The 16142-nt window shown below is 41.1% G+C and overlaps 1 protein-coding gene across 11 annotated transcripts in view; it reads left to right on the top strand.

The window, feature by feature from the left end:
* The window catches only part of RBM47 (RNA binding motif protein 47), a 176455-nt gene that overhangs the window by 36484 nt on the left and 123829 nt on the right, over positions 1 to 16142 (top strand). The window contains exon 1 of one of the 11 annotated variants that reach the window (XM_070791340.1): positions 2128 to 4190. The exons of 9 other annotated variants lie outside the window; for them this stretch is intronic. The gene's annotated coding sequence lies outside the window, so the exon portion shown is untranslated. Of the gene's footprint in view, positions 1 to 2127; positions 4191 to 16142 lie in introns of those variants that run through there. One more of the 11 variants, XM_019962626.2, reaches the window with a different exon arrangement.

Raw genomic sequence — 16142 nt, 5'->3', positions numbered from 1 at the left:
AATATTTCATTTAGTAGTTATTAATTTTTATATTGATTACATGTTGAAATTATGTTTTGGATATATTGGGTTAAAGAAAATATATTAAAATGAACGTCACCTGGTTTTGTACTTTTAAAAAAGTGACCACCATAAAACTTAAAATCACGTAAATGTCTCGCATGAATTAATATAGAACAGCACTCCTCTGTTGGATTGGAACGAAAGGTTCCATGTCATGGTCCACAGGGTTCTCACTAGTTTACTTTGTGAGAATATCACAATGAGCTCAGTTAAACATGAACACGGAATTATGTGTCATAGCAAATCATAACATATATTTAATCATTCTGTTTTTTTATTTTTTAAGCTTGTCAAACCCAGGTGATCTTGGGATATTTTTGATTCCAAAACTGCATCACATATTTAATCCCATTTATTTTAGGAGAATCTCAATCTAAACTTGGGAACTTTAAATAACTTTTAATTGATTAAAAGAACCAATCAACAGTATGGCTTAATGAATCTAATTATAGATAACTTTATAAAGCACTTAAATAGTATTTTATCCTGTAATCACCATAGAAATTGTGATTAGGACTTCCATGGTGGTCCAGTGGTTAGGACTCTGCATTTCCACTGCAGGGCGCACAGGTGTCATCCCTGGTCGGGAAAGTTTCACAGGCCTTGCAGTGTGGCCAGAGAGAAAAGAAAAAAATACCACACACACAAAAAATGAAATTGTGGTTAAAAACTCAAATTTTGGAGTCAGGCAGACCTGGGCTTGAATTACTGATCTGCCATTTTATAGTTGTGTGACCTCAGACTAGTATTTTAAACTTGTTAAGCCTTGATTTCCTCATCCATAAAATGGGACAATAATAGACCCTATCTGATGGCATTCTTATAAAGATTAAAACATGTAACCCATATAAAGTGTTATATGGGTTACATATAACACTTTATATGTATGTTTATAAAACATATAAACCCATATGAGAAGCACTCAGTTTGTTCATAATTATTGATTATGGGGTTATTATTGTTGTTGTTATTATTAAGGGCTTTATAAAGTATCCAACATTGTCTTTGGGGACCCAGTTTGCCAGGTTGCTGTAGTTATCTGCAAGGCTTGGTCAGAGCTTCATTAATTTGCAAGTTGTGTTTAATGTTAAAATTACTTGTTCTCTTTGTGTCTTATTCTTGACTTTTCTTTCTTCTCCTTTTCTCCCTCCTTGTTCTTTGCCCCAGTCTGCAATTAGCCTTTGATCCTGAAGTTTCTCTTCTCTTCTCTTACTTGGCACACTCCATAACTCTCCTAATGTTTCATTTAGGAGTGTGTATTGAGCACTTCCTATGTGCCAGGCTCTTGGATAGGTGCTCGGAATACAAAGGTGAATATTATAACAAGGCTCCTGCCTTCGAGGTGCTCACTAACCAGTTAGTCCAGGGGGAGAGTTATGTCTGATTACGTCCCTCAATACCAATTAGTTAGCAAAGCATACCAAGTCCTCTGGGATGGGTTCCCGGTCCCCTCTCTGTCTGATGTCTCCTCCCAACGCCACCTTGCTGAACTATGACCCAATTATTCCTTACAAACTATTGACATTTCCTGAACACATTGTTCTGGCTCCAGGCTGTGTCATGTGTCTACACCAGACCCCCTAAGTGTTTCTTCTCCAATTTTAAGTCCTACTCTCAATACCTATTCGTTTATCAAAACAATTCAACTGTCACTTCCTCTGAGAAGTTGGTCTAATCACCACCCTAGTAGAATCCATTTTCTCATTACTGCCCCTGCCCACACTGAACTCTCCTCCAGCTTAAGGACATTTAATTGTCTTTTTAAAGCTCTCCCACCATCACCATCACCACCACCACCACCTCCATCCACGTCCACCACCATCACCATCACCATCACCATCATCACGACCTCCACCATCACAACCATCACCACAACCACCAACCCTCTTCAACCAATCACATACGTTGAATGCTCTCTAGGTTATCTTTCAAAGCGTTTTCGGTTAGTGGGTTATGTGCTTTCTTCTTCTGAAGTGCTAATTCAACCCCACTCCCCACCCCACCCCTTCGCATCCTTTCAGAAACAGATTGTACCAGGAAGAAGTCTTTCTGATAGGAAAGCAAACAAACCATCTCTGTGGGATGCTTTCCAGTTCTCTGTCTTCCCAAATGGTGCCCTGCAAAGCTCAGCATTCTTCAGTGACATCTCCTTGTATTTAGAATAAAACTCAAACTCCTCACCGGGGCTTCTTCATCACAGGACCTCTGGCCACTTCCCCAACCTCGGCTCTTTCACCTCTGCCTCCATCATCAGATTTCTGTTCCTGAATTAAAAGCAACACGAGCAAACAAACACACTTCCTGGCAGATATTTGCACAGGACATTTGTACTTGTCTGTGCCTAGATTGTCCTTTCCTCAGATCTCCACTCGTGGCCCTCCGCTTCTTCCAGTTCTCAGCATGAGTGTCTCAGAGCCTTCTCCGATCGCCGTGAGTCTCCATCCTATTTCCCAGTTTTTACTGCTAGGCAGAGCTTACTGTTGCCTGAATTTTTTCAATTTGTGTACCTGGTCCTCCCTGCTAGTGGGTAAGCTCAAAGTTCCCCCCGTTTCTGGCACCTAGCACAGTGCTGACATCATAGCAAGCAGTCATTAGACTTTGGTTCTAGGAGCTTGAAATCTTGGTGAAACATCCTCAAATTAAGGTGTTTCCCCGCCCTCCCCCAGCCGCTTCTGCTAAGTTGTTTTGAAACAAACTAGCTCCTTTGACTCTATCTTTTGGAGGGAGTTGGGAGCAGCTACATCAGTCATATTCGCCCCCATAGGAGACAGATATACACTCACCAGGGTAATTGAGGAGAGATTCATAAAGGGATTATCAGGGTTTAGGGAAGCCAGCAAGGATTGTGAAGTACTGCCAAGAAAACAGAGACCCTGCCAGGAGCCTTTGGTAAAGGGCCGCAGCCACCCTTCTGTCACCCAGAAGGGAGGTAACCTTGAGAATACATGCCCTGACCTTTCTCTACTGCCAGCCTCTCAGTGTAACCCTCCATAACAGCATTTCAGCAGTACCCCAGTGCTTGACACACAAGGATGATATATGGTTATTTTTGTGTTGTCAGGTTGCTTGTTTTAGTGTATCACTTATAGCCACAGTCAGAAAACTCCCATTTGCTTCCTAAATTAGAAAATATTCTCTGTAGGGAAGTGAACCCTTAATGAGTCTTCCAGGGCACTTTCTGTACCTGGGCTGACTCCAGTCTGAGGTTGATAATATTATTAGAGGGTTAGTGATGCAGCATTGTCCTGTCAAGTAATATATTTTAGGAGAAGGAAAAAGTGATTAAATTTGATGGTAAAATAAAAGTTGTTCTAACATAATCTATTTTTTTTTACTGTTTGTTGAAAGCTCTTGAGGTAGACCATGAGTCCCAGTGTAACAAAAATAATAGCTGACTCTTTTGTGCCTCTACTGTATACTAGCCCCTGGAGTCCTTGCCATGACATCTAACAAGCTCATGGAGTTGTTATTATTGTCACAGTTTTATATATGAGATGGTCTTAAAGTTATCAGCAAGAAAGAGTGATTCAGGATTCAGAATCACATCTGTCTGAAAGCGAGGGCCAGGTTCTTGCCACATGCATAGACGCCCTTAAGCAGGACTACTGGAGTCCATGTTGGAAACCTGCGGTGGGGTAAGGATGGGACTGTGAGCTGGTCAACTAGGAGGATGGGACCCGGGACATGTGTGACTCACTCTGGCTCTGCCACGCCATGGGAGGTCAGCACTGCAGAGAAGAATGAGGTGCAGCCGGGACCAGGGGACAGGCGACTGACGCCATTGGTGAATGCCTGTGAACCAGCCCCCAGCTGCTTGACTCACTGGCAGGTGCTGTCAACCATAATCTCAAGCCTGTTCTCCCTTCAACGTGTAGATCAACTGTGCTCTGGTCACAGAGCCTCTGTCACACGTGGGAGGTTCCTCATCGCTTGTCCACAAGGCCCTCCTGTAATGTTCTGAGGAATTCCTGGAGCCCTGAAACCAGGAAGAGGATCTAGAGTTTTAGGTTTCAAATGAGGAACCCAAACTCATTTGTTGTGCAGTTTGATTATCTTTCACAACTGAGAGAAGGCACTATAAAGTTGGAGGAGGAGAATGAGGAAGAGGAAAGGAATTAAGCGGACAGGTAAGTCACTTGGATTCTAGTTGTGTTTTTTTTTTTTTTAAGTAGAAGTAAACAAATTTAGAAAATGCCCATGAGGTGGAATTATTTGACTTTGCTAACTAAGCAAAGTTTAGTTAGAAAAGATTTCCTAGTGGAGAGAAGCCCATGGTATTTGGCACGCTGGAGTTTAGACAGAACTAGAATTTAGGAGCACTCTAAAAAGCATTTTTGGGCTCAAAAAATTATTAGATATTGCTTAAAATTTTCTCTATCGTAATGATCAGTTTGGGAGAAAATGCTTTTTATTTCTGCTGATCAGTAACTACCCTAACATCCGTTTTCTCAACATAGTAACTCCAAAATCTTTGGAGAGAAAGATCCACAGAGGAAAATGCTTCAGAAATTTCCCCAGAGCTTCTTGTTCATGTGGATTTACCCATGTATGTGGCAGAGTTGATCTGATTTGAACGACCTCCATAAAGTGGGTCCAGTGAATTATCTAATTCTTCCTGAAGTCAGATCTTATTTTTTGTAATTACTCTAAAATGTTATCAATGCCATTTTACCTACATAGACAGTCAGAACTAGTAGATTCTGTTTAATTGAGGGCTTTTGTTCACTGACTGTAGCTATTATGTTTTGAGCACCTACTATGCACCAGGCATTATGTCAGGCATTTTATGAGCATTGTCTTCGTCAGTCCTAAGGCATTTGAGACATTGTCCTCTCCATATCCTAAGTAATATAGTCGCTCGAGAGTTTAAGGTGAAAGAAAAAATATATATATATATATTTATATGTATGTATATATAAAGTTAAGAAAACTAAAAATGAATGAAAGTAGAAAATGGAGTCCGAGGGAGACCATTTAATCAACAACTAAGTGCTAGGGAGGAAAAAAGATGATACTTGTGTATTTGTTGGTTTCTTGACCAGGGAATAACACAATGGTACTATATCTATCTAATCTCAAGATTTGTGCTGAAGTAGGAGAAAATCCGAGAGTTTGAAAGTGCTTGTTGATAAGGCAGAGATCTGGGGCTTTTGGTTTCTGATTTGGCTGCGTTCCTGTCTCTCTGTAACTATAAAGTTATTCCGGACATTTTTTTTAAAAGCATGAAACACCCAAAGAGAGGATCAGGGAAGGGAACACAGGATTTTTTAAACACTGGGACAAAGGAGGTGAGAATAAATGGCAAAGAGGAACATCTTTCTTTTTTCATAAAATCTGACAGGTACCTATTATACTATCTCCACTTGTCTGGATTGTCAGACATGTGAGCTGTTTCCAGAACTGTCTTCATATAACTGTTAACTCCCTGGTCTTTCTGAGGTTGCCTGTAAGGTGTCTAGTCTGCTAATAGGGTGTTTGTCAAGGACCCTCATGAGCAGGCGTTTCCATGTTTGAAGAAGTTCCCGTGCCCTGTGTTGGACTGGGGTCACCAGCTCAGAGAGTGGGAGTGTGGAGGCAGTTATTGGCTAGATGGGGTTTAGCCTCTTCCCAGAACTGAAACTGGTCTCCATCTGTTTGTTGGCTCAGCACTCGAAAAGGGCTGTTTCAGGAAGCAAACCCACAAGGAACTAAGAGCACAGTCATGTGTTTATGAGTGACGCGCTCAGGGTGTCTGCTTCAGCACGTGGCCCTCAAGCAACCAACTGCATGGTGTGGGCTCAAAGTTCATGATGCATTAGGGTGGGAGGGCATTTTCTCTAAGCCACTTTTCTTTCTCCTGAAATGGCTTGAGTGATAGGTAGTAGCATCCAGCAGGAACTTCAGAGCCAGCCTGCCTGAATCTAATCTCCCATTACCACCAGCTCTGCGACCCTGGCAAAGTTATTTAATATTATTCTACCTCAGTGTTTTCATCTGTAAAATGGGCATCATCATAGTAATACTTGATAGGATTTTTGTTAATATTATATGAGATAACACACACACAGTGCTTATAACAGTGCTTCTGTGTATGTGTGTTAGTTGCTCAGTCGTGTCTGACTCTGCGACCCCATGGACTGTAACTTACCAGGTTCCTCTGTCCTTGGAATTCTCGAGGCAAGAATACTGGAGTGGGTTGCCACTCCCTTTTCCAGGGGATCTTCCCAACCGAGGGATCAAACCCAGGTTTTCCACGTTGCAGGCAGATTCTTTATCATCTGAGCCACCAGGGAAGCCCCATAACAGTGCCTACCATATGCTAATTGTAAGTGTTTAGCAAGAAAGAGAAATAACTGTCCATTGCTAACCTCAGACAAATGATTTCTCATTGAGAGATTAGTATGCTACATTTATTTTCTATTTTCCGATTTGTGAATTGCTTTCTTATGACATTTCATGATGTCCTTTGATCAGAGGACAGACAATAGTTAGAATGTTTCACATTTATAAGAAATAGGAGAGAGTATAATGTAGGACTTCCCTGGTGGCTTAGAGGGTAAAGCATCTGCCTGCAATGCAAGAGACCTGGGTTCGATCCCTGGGTTGGGAAGATCCCCTGGAGAAGGAAATGGCAACCCACTCCAGTACTCTTGCCTGGAAAATCCCATGGATTGAGGAGCCTGCATCCTCCTGTAGGCTACAGTCCACGGGGCCGCAGAAAGTCGGACATGACTGAGCGACTTATCTTTTACTATAATGTAGGAAAGATAAGGGGAAAGGTTTCTACTCTCAAAAAATGCATTCCATTGCCTGGAGTTCTTCCCCAGGGGGAGTTTAAGAAAGGTAAACCAGGAGGGTATGCTGATTACATACCCTCCCTCTTAGCAAGGTATGTGGTCCTCCAGGGCAGCAGTGTTTCCCAGGCGCCTATCCAAAGAAGATTCTGGACCCTGGGCCTGGGTGGGGGTAGAACAATGAACTTTAGACAAGCCAGAGACCCAGGAGGCTCCATCCTTCCCACTAAGACTGATGCCAAGATAGTCTTCAGATACAGAGAGCATCTGAAGGATCAAACCCTGTCTTTCCCTCCTGGAGCCAGATCTTTAGGAGCTTGTTACATATAAGAAAAGGATCAGAGAAATCCATGAAGGAACCGGCTTTTTTCTCTTGTGACCAAACGACACTGTGCTCTGGGTCAACAGAGTGGTTTTACTTTTCTCAGTACTAAAACCAGGACTGCTGCTGCTGTGCTGGGCTCAGTTGTGTCTGACTCTTTGTCACCCTATGGACTGTAGCCTGCCAGTCTCCTGTCCATGGGGCTGTAGCCAGCCAGGTCCTCTGTCCATGGGATTTTCCTGGCAAGAATACTGTAGTAGGTTGCCATTTCCTACTCCAGGGGATCTTCCTGACCCTTGTCTCCTGCGTCTCCTGCATTGCAGGCGAATTCTTAATGGCTGAGCCATTGGGGAAGTACTGGGCAAATCCACGGGAGTTGGTTACCCTGGCACACAGCAGGCCCTGATCAAAGTGGCCTAAAGGGAGGCTGAAGACAAAGCTGTAACTCAAGTTTCAGGGCCAGACACCATGACGATGTTTTTTTTAGATAGCTACTTCCTTATAGGTAGCTTTGGTAATAATACTTCATTTGTGAATTGTAATATTGGTTGAGTATTTCTGTGTGGTCAATTCACACCCCGCCCCCCACCCGCTCACCCCATCCACCGAGGCCGGGATGTCTTAACCTTGCCTGGCAAAATTGATGTTTTGGATTGTTGTGGGATGTTGTCCGGTGCATTGTAGAATGCTTAACGGTATCAGTAGCCCCACTCACTAGATGCTGCTTGCACCCACCACCAAAAACGTCTTATGTGCTGTGCTATGCTGTGCTTAGTCGCTCAGTCATGTCTGACTCTTTGCAACCCTACGGGCTGTACCCCGCCAGGCTCTTCTGTCCATGTGATTCTCCAGGCAAGAATACTGGAGTGGGTTGTCATGCCTCCTCCAGAGGACCTTCGCAACGCAGGGATCAAACCAGGTCTCCTGCATTGCAGGCGGATTCTTTACTGTCTGAGCTACCAGGTCTTTGGCCATTGCCTAGTAACTTCTGGGTTGGGGGGCGAAAGGGCCACAGTTGAGGACCATTGCTCTGAGGTTGATAACAGCGCCTACATTTTAGAAAACTGACCTCCTGATCATCTTTGTAATCTGTATGAGTTTCTCTTAATTTTTTTGTTCATTCTGTACTATTTTGCTCCTCTTCTTCGCTCCTCCTCCTATCATCTATGATCACATGGTTACTTACAAAATTCTAAAACATACCTACAGAACACAAGTTTGCCTAACAGACTGAAAGGGTCATTGAGTTTTCTCAAATCTGTGGAAATTCTTTCTGGTCTTAACTTCTTTTGTTTCAGTAGCGTGTCCTCTGAGGTTTACTGGAATTGAGTATATAAAAGTCTTTTAAGTTTTTTTAGAAAAACCATAATTAATTTTGATCTTACTAGGAAGCTTGTTTCTTCTCATGGTGCTATTTTTGTCTGGGCCACTTCTGAAACAATAAAACTGTATTCTCTGTAAAAACTTTTGGAGGAACTTAGATTCTTGGAGAAGATTTGAAATAATCTATAACGCCTACAGAGAGGCTTCAGAACTGAAAACTATTTGTGCAATCTAGATTTTTCTACCTATTCAGTCAGCCTCATTCTTTGTAATTATTTAACTGAAAAAGTATCCTAAACACCACTCTCCAGTTACTGTGACAGCGTTGTGACAAAAGACCATCTGATCCACCTTTGAGCATTTAACAAACGAATATTTAAATCCAAGATGTCTAATACTATTTTTATAAAGTTTTGCAGACATAGAAATTCCAATTATCTTTATTAAACTGTTTCAGTTTTTAATTACCCTCTAAATCAACATTTCTTCCTTTTCTTAAATGCTGAAGACAGTGTTTATAATATTTACTTTATTAGAATAAATTTTAATCCAGTTATAAAAATAATGCAGGCCAATAAAGAAGCTGAGAACACAGAGGAGAAAATAAAAATCGTCTTAAGCCCACACCCAGAGATAATGCAGATAATGGTTTTGAAGTTATATATCTTTTAAAGATGGATATGATATATGCTTATCAGATTAAGTCTTCTTTTCCATTCTCACTTTCACAGTTTTGTGGCTAATTTTAATCTATTGTACCTTTTGTTGTTCAGTGACTAAGTCATGTCTGATTCTTTTCGACCCCAGGGATAGCCGTAAGCCTGGCTACACTGTCCTCTGCTTTTAAATGAATAAATAAAGTGTTTCACGGAAAATTAAGTTGACAGAATGCATAATGATGAAGACACAGTACTTTTTTCATTATTAAGTTGATTGTTTTGTTCAAATAAACTAGATGTGGATATCAGTTGTCTTAATTTCTTATCTATCCTTTGGAAATTTCTTTATGCTATACATGTACATATAACATCTACTCCCCTCTCCCCTTTTCCTCAAAAGGCAGACTATTAGGTGAATTGTTTTGTAACTTGTTTTTCTTCACTTAGCAATACATTTTGGAGTTCTCAATTTCAGTACATTGAGATTTTCCACATTGACTATTATACTTATTTTTATTATTTTGGTTTCACCAGCTCTTAGTTGCAGCATCTTTCATCTTCATTAATGCATGTGGGATCTAGTTCCCTGACCAGGGATCAAACCCAGGCCCCCTGCATTGAGAGCCCAAGTCTTAGCCACTGGACCACCAGAGAAGTCCCTCATATTGACTTAAAAAAAAAAAAAAACAGAGATATAGTATTTCATTGTATGGATATACCGTGATATTTAACTAGAATCCTATTTGATTGGTTTCTAGTCTTTTGCTGTTAAGAACAGTGCTGAAAGAAATTGTCTGTACACGTCATTTTGCAAGTGTAAAATATATCTTTTGTAGGATAAATTCTCCAAAGTGCAATTGCTAGGTTAAAAAGTATATGCAATAATAATTATAATAGAGATATAATATGATAGATAAATGTCTTTCCCAGGGGTAACAATATATACTCCCATGAGAAATGTATGAGACATCCAGTTTCCTCATAGCCTTGGCAACATAACGTGTTAATATGTTACAGTAATATATGGAATTTAGAAAGATGGTAATGATAACCCTGTATGTGAGACAGCTAAAGAGACACAGATGTATAGAACAGTCTTTTGGACTCTGTGGGAGAGGGAGAGGGTGGGATGATTTGGGAGAATGGCATTGAAACATGTATAATACCATATATGAAACAAATCGCCAGTCCAGGTTCGATGCAGGATACAGGATGCTTGGGGCTAGTGCACTGGGATGACCTAGAGGGATGGTACGGGGAGGGAGGTGGGAGGAGGGGTTCAGGTTGGGGAACACGTGTACACCCGTGGCAGATTCATGTTGATGTATGGCAAAACCAATACGATATTGTAAAGTAATTAGCTTCCAATTAAATAAATTTATATTTAAAAATATGTTACAGTAAATTTGTAACTTATTTTTGGGGTTTTGCCAATCTGATACATGAGCAATGATATCTCAGTGTATTTTCAATTCGCATATTTTTATAAAGGTTAAAGTCATCTGTACTTGGTCAGCGCTGTCTGTCTCCCATTTTTTAATTGGTTTATTGATCATTTTCTCATTGCTTTGTATAAGCATTTTAGGTATTACAGAAATGAGCTCTTGGTGATACGAACTGTGAATATTTTTCCATTGATTATTCATCTTTTGTTTTTGTTTTGTGGTTTAAATAAATTTTGTATCTAGTTGAATTTATCAGTCTTTTATTATGGCTTTTGGCTTATGAGTCACAATAGAAAGGTCTTTCTCATTTCAAGGTTTTAAAAGAATTCTCCCATGTTTTCTTGCAGAACTTATAGTTGATCCATTTGGAATTTATCCTGATATGAGATATAAATCCAACTTTTCTAGATGAAATTCCAGATGTCCCAACACCTAGACTATTTGTTGAATAGTCCCTCTCTTCATTGGTGTGAGATGCGCCTTTCGTTGTCTAATAAATTTCCATATAGACTTGGATATATTTCTGGATTTTCTATTCTGTTTCAGTCATTGCTGTGACTGCTTATGTGCCAGAACTTGATTTTTGTGTATAGGTGTGTATATTTTATCATTCCATTTTCCCCTCTATTAGTTTGGAATTCTGTTTTTAGTGTTCACTTTGTATGTTACGAGACAGTTTTTATTTACTTTTTTATGGCTGTGCAGGGTCTTGGTGGCTTCCCGGGCTTTTTCCTAGTTGTGCCGAGCTGGAACGACTCTTTAGTTGTGGAGTGTGCTTTCTGGGGCACGTGGGCTCAGTAGTTGCGAGCACAGGCTCAGTAGTTGTGGCGCAGGCGCTTAGTTGCTCTGTGGCATTGTGGGATCTTCCCTGCTGAGGGACTGAACCCATGCCTCCTACATTGGCAGGTAAATTCCTTACCCCTGAGACACCAAGGAAACCACTGGACAGCTTTTAAATTCATTTCCCCACCTACTGACTTAGGTGCCTCTCTTGTCATGTGTTTTAATTCTCTTTATAGTATTTTTAATTTATGAAATATTTGTTTATTTGTAAAACTTAGTAAGAAATGATCATGATTGTTTTATGTAGTCAGTGTTTATTTAAATTTAACATTTTTATTGTTCCTCATTATATCCTGTATTCTCTGACTTTCCATCTTGGACCATTTTCCTGCTGCTTCTAGAGCCTCCTTTAGTGGCAGTCTACTTGTGACAAACTCACTATTCATTTTACAGAATATGCCATTATTTTGAGCTTCATTTTTGAAAGGTATTTTCGATAAGAATAGCATCATAAGGTTGATTCGCAGCACACTGAAGATATCATCCTACTGTTTTCTGGCTTCCATTGTTGGTGCTGAGAAGGCCGTTGTCTAACTATTAAGCTTTTTGATGATAATACTGCATTTTGCATGATAATCATAATTGTTTATAGTCTGTCTAATAATTTCAAAATTATGAATTCTAGAGTCAAATTTCAAAATAATTATTTCTAGAGTTGCGTGGGTTTCGTTTTATTTCCTGTATTTCTGCTGATTCTCACACATGTTGTGTTGCATCACTTTGACTGGATGCTGGATCCTGTATTTGAAAAAGTTTTTGTAGAAATTACTTGAGGTTTAGCATTACCTTATGTTCTTCCTGGGTCAAACTATTTCTTTATTAAAACTTTCTACTATGTTTCAGTGTTTGATAGTGCTAGTGGCCCTTCTATCAGGATTCTCCTGGTTATGAATTTTAGGATTCACTTAACTAGTTCAAAACCGCCCCTCCCTTAAAAAAATTCCATTGTTACCTCTTTGGAGGTGGACATGTTAAATTTATGCATTAATGCAAAATAACATCTGATGTTGAGTTTTTCCATTCAAAAATATGGTAGAGACAACATTTTTAAAAAAGGAATGTTGGGATTCTCAGGTGTTTTATTCATTTTATTCATTTTGGGACTTTAGAAACATTCAACTGAGGTCATAATAGATGTCAGGGTATGGTTTAATATATACATAGTCATTTTAGATTGTCTTATTTATAAAGCATGATGACTTTATCAAGGCTATTATGATATTAGACTCATGGCCTCTTGATTCTCCAGCATTAGCTTTTATTTGTATACCTCTCTCTCTCCTGAGTCCTGCCCCACCCTGAGTCATGTCAGACAACTGAAAGCTCTTTTATCTTGATTGTATTAGGCTAGCCCTAGTAGAATTTGAGGGACACTGGGTTGCAGTCCTTTCTTGAGACGCATTTGCTGTGCTACGGCATTGTTCACGACTCGCTGCGAGCATGCTTGCGCTGCTTTCACAGAATCTCAGGTCAGAGACAGCAGAGCACAGTGCTTCAGAGGGCAGGATCTGGTGTCTCACCAGACTGGCTTTGAAGCGGTGGCTGGACTTCTTCCAGCTTTGTGACTTTGGTTAGATAGTTCACCTTTTGAAGATCAAGTTTCCTCCCCTGGAAAATGGACGTAATAAGGGAATCTTCATTAAAGTATTGCGAACATTAAATGAGAGAACCACATATTAAGTGGTCGATAAATGTTAGCTGTAATATGCTTCCCTCATTTTATAGATACTTGTGCTCAGGTTCTGTCATTTACATAACTTTCCTAAAATCCGTGGGATTTGAGGAAGTGGCAGAGCTTTTTGTATCTGAGTCCAGTGCTCTTTTTTTTTCACAGTGCCACCAATGAATAGTATAAATAAAGAATAGCTATCAGCTAGGCTATCAAAATAGCTATCAGGTAGGGCTTCCCTGCTGGCTCAAATGGTAAAGAATCTGTGTGCAATGCAGGAGACCTGGGTTCAATCCCTCTGTCGGGAAGATCCCCTGGTGAAGGAATTGGCAACCTACTCCAGTATTCTTGCCTGGAGAATTCCATGGACAAGAGGAGCCTGGCGGGCTACAGTACATGGGATCACAGACTCAGACACAACTGAGCAACTAACTTTTTCTTTCAGGCTATCTGGTCGGCACCGTTCTTAGCACTTTACCTGTAGCTCAGTTTATGCTTATTAACCAGAAGGTAGATGCTAAAATTATCTCCGTTGTACAAATGGAGAAACTGAGATATGGAGACATTAAATCAGGTACACACAGCCAATAATGACAGAGCAGGATTTGAATCAAGACAGTCCAACTCTAACACAAAGGTCTAATTGGTCTGGGAGTCCCTACCACTGGCAGCAGTTCTTCTCAACAACGGGTACCAACCCCCTCCAGGTTCCTCTTTGCCGCCTTTTTTTCACACCTCCCATCTCTCCCTCCATCCTCTTATCCTTTTCATTCTGTATCCTTATCATTTATCCTCTATCATTTATCCTTGTGCCTTGAGCTTGCTCTGAAGATGGTATAACTTGAGGAGGTTTTAAGGAAACTAGCTTTTACTAAGCACCTACTAAAATCACACACTATATTAGTTGCTTTCGTATCTATGTTTTCATCTTCATTTTGCAGTTGAGCAAACTAAGGCTCAGAGAATATAAGTAATAAGTTACCCACATTCACTCAATTGTATGGTAACAAAACTGAGACTGGAGCTTAGGTATATTTCCAAAGCTTGAACTTTTCGCCAGGTATGGTAAACAGCTGTATGCACTTGATTCGGCCATGCTGGTTGTTAAAATAGTGCACTCTCTCTGAACCTCTTGATGGATAGCTGCTGTTCCAAGTCTCCCTTGTGTCTCTACCACCACCGCCTGGCCTGCCCAGCCCCCTCCCCAGGACGTCTAGACCTTCCCATAAGCCAACAAGTAGAAGTTGACATCCAGTCCAGCAGGGGCATCAAAGACCTTGCTCCAGCACCGAGGCTGGCTGGCAGATGTGTGTCAGTGTCTTTGCAGTCCTCTTTATCACAAGGCTATGTAGTGTCAAGTATCATGCTGAGTACTGCTTAACATCACTAGGGTAGCTCAGGATGAATGAGAAAATAACTTCACAGCTCATTAATGAAACTGCCATTTGGGATCAAATCAGAAACACTGTGGAAACTTAGTTGAATTCATTGCTTCCCTTGATGAAGTACAAGATGAGGAATGTTGCATCTGAACAACGAATTTTGTATTCTCACCAAGACTAAGGTTGCTAAAGAGCAAGTGTGTCTCAGCCCCTACCCAGTCTTCACTCCCACTATCCAGCCTGGCCAAGCCACCTATGCCAGAGCCCTCCTTCTATACCTCAGCCTTTGGTTAGAAGCTCTTCTGCCCCTATCCACACCCCTTTCACCCACTGAGGATTTTCAGGCCTCCGAGGCCCACAAGACGGGTATTACCTTTAGAATCATTTCTATTGCACTTGGGTGAAAAAAGCTTTTTGTAGGGCCTGGGGCTCTGAACATCATTTCTAACATTCTTTCTTTGAAAAAGGCATTTTGTGTTTTAAAAAGCTACTTACAAAGGAACGTTTCTAAAATCGAGATAGGGTTTTTTCAAGACTTGCCTGGTGGTCCAGTGGCTGAGACTTTATGCTCCCAATGCAGGGTGCCCAAGTTTGATCTCTGAGCTGGGAACTAGATCCCATATCCGCAACTAAAGATCCCACATGCTGCAATGAAGATCAGAGATCCCATGTGTGCAACTAACACCCAGTGCAGCTAAATAGATAAATAAAAGATTTTTGAAAGAAGATAGGGATTTTTCTTGTGTTGTGGAAAGAAATTAAGTTAGTCTGGTGTGTTTTACTCTTCCTCAAGTCCCATTGATTCCTTCCTGTTGTTTTGTGGTTGATAATAAACCGACAGATCTGTTACCTGGGCTGTTTATTTTTCCTACTTTAAAGCTGTGGTTTTCCCAGTCTAGAGATTCCTTGTGTTTTTGTCAGGATAAGCTAAGTAGCAGTGACGTAGAGACCCCAAGATGTCAGCGGGTTGCCTGATAGAAATATAGTTCCTGAAGTCCTGGTGTGTGTGCAGGCTTGCAGAGTATCACCTCCATGAACTCATTAGGAGATTTGGACTGAAAATGTGCTGTGCTTAGTTGCTCAGTCGTGTCTGACTCTTTGCCACCCTATGGACTGTCGCCCACCAGGCTCCTCTGGCCATGGGGATTCTCCAGGCAAGAATACAGGTTGCCATGGCTTTCTCCAGGGGAATCTTCCCAACCCAGGGATTGAACCCAGGTTTCCTGCGTTGCAGGTGGATTCTTTGCCATCTGAACCACCAGGGAAGCTTAAGAATACTGGAGTGGGTAGCCTGTCCGTTCTCCAGCGGATCTTCCCAACTCAGGAACTGAACCAGGGTCTCCTGCATTGCAGGCAGATTCTTTAGCCACTGAGCTATCAAGGAAGTCCTTGATAGCTATTCCTTGAATAGCTTTGCCTTTTCCAGCATGTGATGTCCAGAGTTGCTTAGGCATTGCTATCCCAGTCATCCAGACAAGGAAAAAACCCAAGGGAATAGATTTTTAGGGCCAGGTCCACATCACGTCATCATGGCACACATCATTTTCTTTCTGTCCATTGGCCAGAGCTAAGTCAAATAGTCACTCACCACAGCAATGTGGGAACTGTGTTCTTACTCTGGTCTATAGAAAGGAATGACCTCTATACCTTGTATGTTTTGAAA

Source organism: Bos indicus, chromosome 6 (assembly GCF_029378745.1).
Source record: "Bos indicus isolate NIAB-ARS_2022 breed Sahiwal x Tharparkar chromosome 6, NIAB-ARS_B.indTharparkar_mat_pri_1.0, whole genome shotgun sequence".
Classification (NCBI taxonomy): Eukaryota; Metazoa; Chordata; class Mammalia; order Artiodactyla; family Bovidae; genus Bos; species Bos indicus.
Note: the sequence above shows the minus strand (reverse complement) of the source record. Positions and strands in the feature narration are given on the sequence as shown.